At 40.1% G+C, this 8,780-nt stretch overlaps 1 long non-coding RNA gene across 1 annotated transcript; it reads left to right on the forward strand.

Moving 5' to 3' along the window:
* The first annotated feature begins 3,089 nt into the window (after window positions 1–3,089).
* Window positions 3,090–5,101, forward strand: LOC118800402. Its single transcript, XR_005006234.1, has 3 exons — window positions 3,090–3,316; window positions 3,402–3,472; window positions 4,992–5,101. It is a non-coding gene; the product is annotated as an uncharacterized LOC118800402 (long non-coding RNA).
* Window positions 5,102–8,780: the final 3,679 nt, after the last annotated feature.

Genomic DNA, 8,780 nt, shown 5'->3' on the forward strand with positions numbered 1-8,780 from the left:
TTAATTTCAGAAGAACTTCAAGCTGGTATTCAGTCTCTTCTCACTACTTTTTGTTTGTGCTCCTAATCACCATCTCGACTGTGTTGCAACTGACAGCTTTACTGTGGTCTGATTTCATCCATGAGCACCTATTACTGAGGAACGTGTTCCAGAGAAACACACAGTTCACTCCCACATGGCTGTTGTTCAAGTTTTCAACAGAAAAAACATTTTTTCTATTGCCACTCGTTCTTTTACATCCCTTCATCTTGTGCTGTGCTGGCTTCACACGAAGGTTTGCTTTTGGACATCTATGCTGACAATCTTTATCAAGCTCTACAAAGATCAATAGACCAGTACATATGAAATTAAGCGTAAGTCATGTTTAAAGACCCCTGCTCAACAATTATGGCAAATAAAGACCTTTGGATAAACTCTGACTTCCTTGAATTTTCCTCTCTCTATAAATGAGGCGCAAACTGCATTAGGTCTTGTTAGGCCTCACTGGCCTAAACCGCATTAGGCCTTGTTAGGCCTCACTGGCCTAAACCGCATTAGGCTTTGTTAGGCCTCACTGGCCCAAACCGCATTAGGCTTTGTTAGGCCTCACTGGCCCAAACCACATTAGGTCTGGTTAGGCCTCTCTGTTGGGCCTCACCAGCCCAAACCGCATTAGGCCTTGTTGAGCCTCACCGGCCCAAACCGCATTAGGCCTTGTTAGGACCCACAGGCCCAAACTGCATTAGGCCTTGTTGAGCCTCACTGGCCCAAACCGCTTTAGGCCTTGTTAGGCATCGCAGGCCCAAACCGCATTAGGCCTTGTTAGGCCTCTCTGGCCCAAACTGCATTAGGCCTTGTTGGGCCTCGCCAGCCCGAACCGCATTAGGCCTTGTTGGGCCTCACCGGCCCAAACCGCATTAGGCCTTGTTAGGACCCACAGGCCCAAATTGCATTAGGCCTTGTTAGGCCTCACTGGCCCATACTGCATTAGGCCTTGTTAGGCCTCACTGGCCCAAACTGCATTAGGCCTTGTTAGGCCTCATTAGCGTACATTAGTGGTGAGATGACAACAGCTGATATGTTGTCTTTGTACTTCTTTCAGTTAAATACAGGGTTTAAATGATTTGCACATCACTGCATTGTTTTTGTTTGTGCTCCTAATCACCATCTCAACTGTGTTGTAACTGACAGCTTCACTGTGGTCTGTATCATCTCATCCATGAGCACCTATAACTGAGGAACGTGTTCCAGAGAAACACACAGTTCACTCCCATGTGGGTGTTGTGCAAGTTTTCAACAGAAAAACAGTTTTTTCTTTTGCTTCTCGTTCTTTTCCATCCCCTCATCCTGTGCTGTGCTGGCTTCACACTAAGGTTTTCTTTTTGACATCTATGCTGACGATCTTTATCAAGCTCTACAAAGATCAATAGACCAGTACATATGAAATTAAGCGTAAGTCATGTTTAAAGACCCCTGCTCAACAATTATGGCAAATAAAGACCTTTGGATAAACTCTGACTTCCTTGAATTTTCCTCTCTCTATACATGAGGCGCAAACTGCGTTAGGCCTTGTTAGGCCTCTCTGGCCTAAACCGCATTAGGCCTTGTTAGGCCTCATTAGCGTACATTAAAATATTTGCACTAAATATCCAGTTCTTCATAGGTCGGGTATCTTGCCACCTTAGGGGGAAATTCTCTTGGAGATTCAGGATGATACACAATGCGGATGCTGGCATCCTCCAGAGTATGGACTTCCTTTAGTCTCAGGAGCAGGAGAGGGAAAGTCCCACTTCAGCATCAAACCACATACACAGTGATAAGGAGTGGACTGCAGTACTTGTGTGCAAATACAAACTAACGATCATTATGATCCATGTTTATGGGAAAAAATACATTTTTTTTTAATTTTTATATATCAAGTTTAAAATTTTGTGGTTCCAACTATGCAGAAGCAGTGATGTGAAGAAGTCATCCAGGGTCAAAGATGGCAGAAACTGAGGCTAGACATCCATCTACGGCCTTCATGGCAGGATTATGTGGACACACTGCAAAGTTCTTAATCTGTGAAATGCATCTTTTTCTCACAGCCTTTGGCAGATCTGGATCCAGCAGCATCTCAAATGAAGCCAGCAGTTTAATCAGAAATGATCAGTTACTTTTGTTATTCTGCTATTTAGTAAATGATTTTATTCTTTACAATACAACCGTATAATATTTACATTACATGTTCATACACAATTCATAATATATCTGCTATGTTATCAGTTAACACAAAAACACTTAATACACCTTTGAAAGACGTTCTTGAAGAAAAAGTAACTAACCATGCAAGCACTGGAGTGCTGATCACTGATATAAGGGAAAAAGCACAGATGTGTGACCCTGAGAAAAATGCAGTTTTAACCATTTCGTCCATGTATTCTTTAAAAAGCCTCCAATTTTTTAAAGATTTTTACTAAATACTAAATCACCTTTATTAAACAGGTAATGGAAAGTCCTCATGTGTGAACACCATCGATGGAGGGGTTAATATAGCGCTAAACAATAACATTACGTCTACCTTTTGAACCGAAGTCTGAAACGAGATGGAACGTTGCAGGACCGTTGTTGAAAGGTAGCGTCACACAACAACATTTTGGTGATCTTCTAAAGTGTTTCATTTCAACAACATTTTTTACAGTGTTATGAATGATGAAACCAGCGGTTGTTACAATGTTGTGACTTTTTGTGTTTGCTGGGAAGCACATTGTTCTTAAAGAGCTCTGATTTGTTCATCTTCAGACCTCAGATGAGCGTCTCTGTGCTACTTTATATCTATATCGTTTTATATCTGCTCTCTTATCTTTATTTTCTTTTCTATTTTAGTGTATTTTTTTAATGCTTGTAACGTCTCTGTGCTTGTTTGGTCTGTTTAGTGAGTTATATACACACATGCACTGACAAAGACAAATTCCTTGTATATGTAACATATTTGGTGAAATAAAGTGATTCTTTTATTCCTTTTTTAAATTGATTGTGATTCTGTGTCTGTTTTTCAGTTTTACTGCATGATTGTATTTTTATTGTATTATTATTATTATTATTATTATTATTATTATTATGGTTATTATCATTATGGTGAGTCAGATCCCCGTCGATGTGCCCAGACACGTTGTGGACATGTTGGCGTGGGATGAGTTTGATGTGATTGGTTGGTTTCTCTTCCTGCGGGTGGAGACATGTTTCCCTGTACAGTATATATAGAGATGCCCCACTGAACATCATTCACTGCTTTCAGTAGGAGAAGAAAGACTGAACTGCACCTGTTTTGCTGCGCAGCTTAACTGTAAGTATTTCGGTAAGTAGTTGTTCTGCCTTGTCTTGCTTTACTGTATCATTTACTTTACAGTTCCACTTAATCCAGCATTTCACATCATCTACAGACAGAAGAGGTAACCAGCTTCAGTTTAGCTTGCTGTTCAAAGATGTACTCCCAGGGATCCTCACAGAGCAGGTATTACTTGGGTGGTGGGTCATTCTCAACACTGCAGTAACACTGATGTGGTGGTGGTGTGTTAGTGTGTGTTGTGCTGGTCTGAGTGGATCAGACACAGCAGTGCTGCTGGAGTTTTTAAACACCTCAGTGTCGCTGCTGGACTGAGAACTCAAGACGTCTAGTCAACGGCGTCCTGTGGGCAGCGTCCTGTAACCACTGATGAAGGATTAGAGGATGACCAACACAAACTGTGCAGCAGCAGATGAGCTATCGTCTCTGACTTTACATCTACTAGGTGGAGTGACAAGGTAGGAGTGTCTAATAGAGTGGACAGTGAGTGGACACAGTGTTTAAAAGCTCCAGCAGCACTGCTGTGCATCTTACTTCACGTGCTTCACATCTGATGTCCAAACTACACAGGGCAGTAATCAGGATCAGGACTTTAATGATGTCCATTTAGGAGAAATGTGACCCACATCTCACAGTGAATAAAGTAACTGCTGGATATGAAAATTACATCAACCCTAAGTTTCTCCTTTAGTTTTTTAACAAGATTATTGCTCCTTTTTAACCATCCATAACTGTTATGTACCTTTTTCTTTCATTTGTTTCTTCCTCATCCCTCCATTCTTCCACGAACTGCTATTACTGTTCCATAAACTGATTAGACTCCTACCCTGTTTAAGTGTATTTAATGAATAATTGAACTACTTATTAGATGTTTAGTTTCAGCTGGAAATATGTGTTGAAACCTACACTACCCCCTCCATCTCTCTATCACTCTCTATCACTCTCTATCTCTTTGTCCCTCTCTATCACTCACTCTCTTTCTCTCTCTATCCCTCTCTCTCTCTCCCCCCCCCTCTGCCTCTATCTCTCTCTCTATCCCTCTCTCTCTCTCTCTCCCTCTCTCTGTCTGTCTCTATCTCTCTCTCTATCTCTCTGTCCCTCTCCATCACTCACTCTTTCTCTCTCTCTCTCTCTCTCTCTCTCTCTCTCTCTCTCTACCAAACCCTATCTAAAGTGTAGGGTAGTTTCGGCTCCTCATACAGTCACAGTCTGGCCTGATCTGCCTGCTGACTCTGAATTATGTGATATTATGAAATCAATAGGCTGGTGTGCAGTGAGCTCCAAATGCTGGCTGTAGTGTGTGAACTTAAAACTGAGCTAACATTGTTTTTTTTTATTTGAGGGCTTCACGCTGGAGCTTGTAGCCTAAACTGATAAGCCACTGCAGCCAGGCTGTATCACACTGATTCATCTACCAGCATGATCAGCGGTCTGAATAAAGAACAAAGCCTGGGGTTCACATTTTACAGGCGTAATCTATTCACTTCCTTCATAAACCCTCACAGTCATATCAGAGCAATGTTAGCCTACAGTATGAGTGTGTTCATAGCTGAACATCTCAAGAAGGCTAAGGCTGCGTTTTAGTCCATATTTCATTTGCATTTTTCCAATGACAGTAAGTTATCCAAGCTCAAATAATAAATTTTGCTGCTTTGGAGGACAATAAATCTGTTTATTCACTTTTCAGCGTAAACAAGACTGCCATCATCCCGAAGAGCAAAGCCAAAGGTGTGGATATCTGCGGTACAGAGAAAAAACATTATATAATTCGCTCTGATCTCGGCTGCTACATGGAATCAACAGATTTCCATACAGGAAAAGATCTTCAAGTTTACAGCTTGCACCCCTGCTGTCAGGGTGGAGACCACTACCTGGCCGATAAAAACAAGTTTTACATCATCAAGGGCAAATCTTATCGCCGTGTGACGGATTTGAGCAAAGATTCTGATGCTGTAGTGTTTGACCTCCACCCAGAATGTCAAGGGGGGAACTTCTATCTGTGGGCTGATGGATTTTTCTGCATAATCAATCTGAGCAAAAGCACATATCTCAAAACATCTGACCTGACCCAGAAAATTGTACAGACTTACAATATTACATCTGATGCTGAAGTAAAGGATGCCCTGTACTACTGGGGCTCAGACACCTACTCGTGTTTTATCAAGCCAAATGAGTGGGGCAGCCAGTTCCAGATGATTAAGTTTTATAAAGGAAATTCTGAAAGTCCTTCTAGATCTCCTGACATGAAACTATTGTCATTTCACCCAGATGTTCTGAACTTCCTTCCCGGAGGGGTGGCGGAAACACACGGCGCAGTGTTTGGGAAATGGGAGCTCATTAAGACGATTCACAACGATTCTGAAACCGACGTAAAATGCGACAAGAAGACAACCCGCAAAGTGGGCTACACCAAGTCCCGAACATCAAGTATAGAGCAAAACTGGAAGGTGAACATAACTGGAAAGCTGCTGCCGGATCTGGTCAAACTCATCTTGATGTCTGAATTGTCCTTTTCAGCAGAATACAGTGGAAAATATGTGAAAACAGACAGTGAAATCTGGACAGATGCGACTGACGAGGAAGAAGCGGTGAGCGTGACCCTGCCGCCCAAAAAAAAAATGTACGTGTGGCAGTACCAGCTCGGCTTCGGCAAGGAACCTGTCCTCCACTGCCGTGACCTGAGATTTACCAGTGTTCCTAATCCCCCGTCTGACGATCCTCTCCCAAAAGCCAAGTAGCATGCTGCTGGTCCTCTACACTTTACTAGAACTCTGTTATGTAACCCTGACATTAACATCTCATAAACATATGATAAATATGCTGTATGTCGCCATCCAAAGGATTTTTAATGGACATGATTTACTGCTCTAGAAAGTCTGTCGATTTAGGCTACGGAAATGGAAAAGTTCAGCAATATTTTATGAATGTCAACAAAACTTGTTTTCTGTTCAGCTTTAGCAGAAAATGGTTGGAAAAAATAAACTGGAAACATTTTTTCAGGAAACATTTACTCATAAATTTAGTGCCTCCAAACACAAACAGCATGGTGGAGAGGTGTAGCTGGGAGGAAGAGCCCAGAGTGTGTTTATAAGGAACGCTGCCTCTTTTAGCTTCCACAGATTTTCTTATCAGTGGGTTGTGGGGAAGTCAGGAAAGGCTTTTATCATAAAAACACATTAACTGGAGCACAGTTAGGCACCGTTATCTCAGGACTCTCCTGAACATTAAGTTATCCATGAGCAGGGAATGTTATAGATGTTTATGGCACGGTTATGTCAGCGTTATGTAGCAGAGTTCAAGTAAAGTCTTCTTCAGTTTTTCATACTTAAACATTCTGCGTTTTAAATCAGAGAATGAATCTATAACAGACATGATTTTATAAAGGAATGGGTTTGTAAATTACATTTGATTTTAATTTAGTTAAGTTAGAAAAGCACAAAGAAAGACACAATAAAGTGTTACAGCATCATACTGAGAATTAACAGAGCTTCTGTTACCAAATGTGCTGATTTTTAAATCGTTTTACCTTCAGGGTCGATATAATCTCTCATATTTAATCACACATCTATTAATATGTTCTGATTCTTTGATGTTTTTCATTATTAAATGCATTTTGTCTGTCATTGTTTTATTCTTTTACTCTTCTTGTATGTATTTTCTAACAAATTTTCATTTCTAGCTTTTTCATGAAAACATAGTTTAATCTGAATCCTAAATCCTCTGATGCTCTTGTTCTTATTTTACTTTGTTTGAACTTGCTTTGTGTTTTATGTCTTACTGTTTTTAATTGCATTATATTATTATTGCATTATATATTATCCAAATAAAGCCCTCACTCAGAAAACTTAATTATGTCATTACACGTTCTATTATGATTTTCAGCGACTGCAATGTTCTTGAAACTTCACTCACATGAAGACACATTAGATACCTGCTCACATTAGTAATATCAGGATGTGTTAATTAGTGTAGGGTTTAGACAAACTCATTCATTCATTGAAAAATATCCTGCGGCCAAAGCCAGTATAATCCATTTTACTAACTGCCCATGACATGTTACATATGAAAGGGTGTAGAGTTACATGTAAACAACTTTTAAGGCATTAGATTTTTTTTCTTGAAAGTAATTCCAAATTTTGTAATTTTGATGAACAGAGATGAGTTTTTAGGGGTTTTATTATTGCCTGGAGAGGGTCTTTAAGATGATTTTCTTTACTGTTATCCTTTTGTTTAATTAGGTTTCCTTTATCATGTTCCTGTAATCCTGAAAAACACTTTTCCTATTAACTTTTATAATCTAATTTACTTTTGAAAGTCAGAGTATAATTTTCTCTTTTTGGGGGTATATTCCATAACAGAAATTATGAATGTATATAATCATGCATTTAGAAATTCTAATCCTATGTGCCAAAATCAAAAGCATCCTCTGTTGTTCAATACGCTCATTTGGTGCAGACCATCGTAAAAATGGGATCACTTGGAAGTGAACTGAGATCCACAATTTTTGCTGGACCATGGTTCATTTGTTTGGCGTGGGATGGAGTGTTCACATGTCAAAATGAAATAAACGTTTTAAACTAAAAAGGTTCAACAGGCCTGCACTAAACAAGATGGATGTGAAAGCAACCTTAGTTTAGCAAGGCAGCATAAATATTAACAACATAATGTTTAATAACATAAACTCTGACCAAGTGTACTAATTTGTGTGTCGTAGTAAAAAATCTTTACCAGGTTAGTGAACACAAAATCACAAAGCTTTCATTGTTTGTGAAATGTCCCATCCCCCAGCTGAAATGGAGATTTTGATTGGTTTTGCCACAGAGAACGACTGACTATCTGTTTGTGTCTATAGGTCAGCGTACCATGCAGCTTAAAAAGAGAGGGTTTTTTTTGATGTAAGCATCCTAAACTTAATCAAGAAGTGGTGGGTCCTCGCCCCAATATTTTGAAAAGTTGTGGGTCAAATGTCCTCTCACCCCACCACCCCACAGCCTCCCATGGGTCTGGTCCAGTGGCCCTGCAAATTTTTACACATTTTAACACACAATCATTTTTTATTGGCTGAATCTGACACACTGGGGGAAAAATAAAACATAAATTGTGGTATGTGCATAAGTTTGGGTACCCTTTTGTTCGGTACTTAGTGACCTACATTTCTTACAGCCTGCATTCTTTCATTCAAAATGACCACCTTTTCCACAGTCAAATCCGGCCTTCTGGTTGTTAGAATTCAAACAGTTAATGAAGAAAGCCACACTTTTTCTGCGCTTCTGAACATCAATCTGAGCAATATGCCGCTTCTTTGATATGACACCGCCTGCTGCCGTGGTCCACATGTGAGCTGTATTTACAGAGGAAAAGAAACTGGACACTAGAGGTCAGCCTGAGCAGCGTGATGCAGAGCTGTAACTGTTACAGTTCCACAACTGAGTCTATTATCACTGCATAAGAGCAGAGAAACCCAAATGTCCTCGTA

The sequence above is a fragment of the Colossoma macropomum genome, unplaced genomic scaffold (assembly GCF_904425465.1).
Source record: "Colossoma macropomum unplaced genomic scaffold, Colossoma_macropomum, whole genome shotgun sequence".
NCBI classification, from domain to species: Eukaryota; Metazoa; Chordata; class Actinopteri; order Characiformes; family Serrasalmidae; genus Colossoma; species Colossoma macropomum.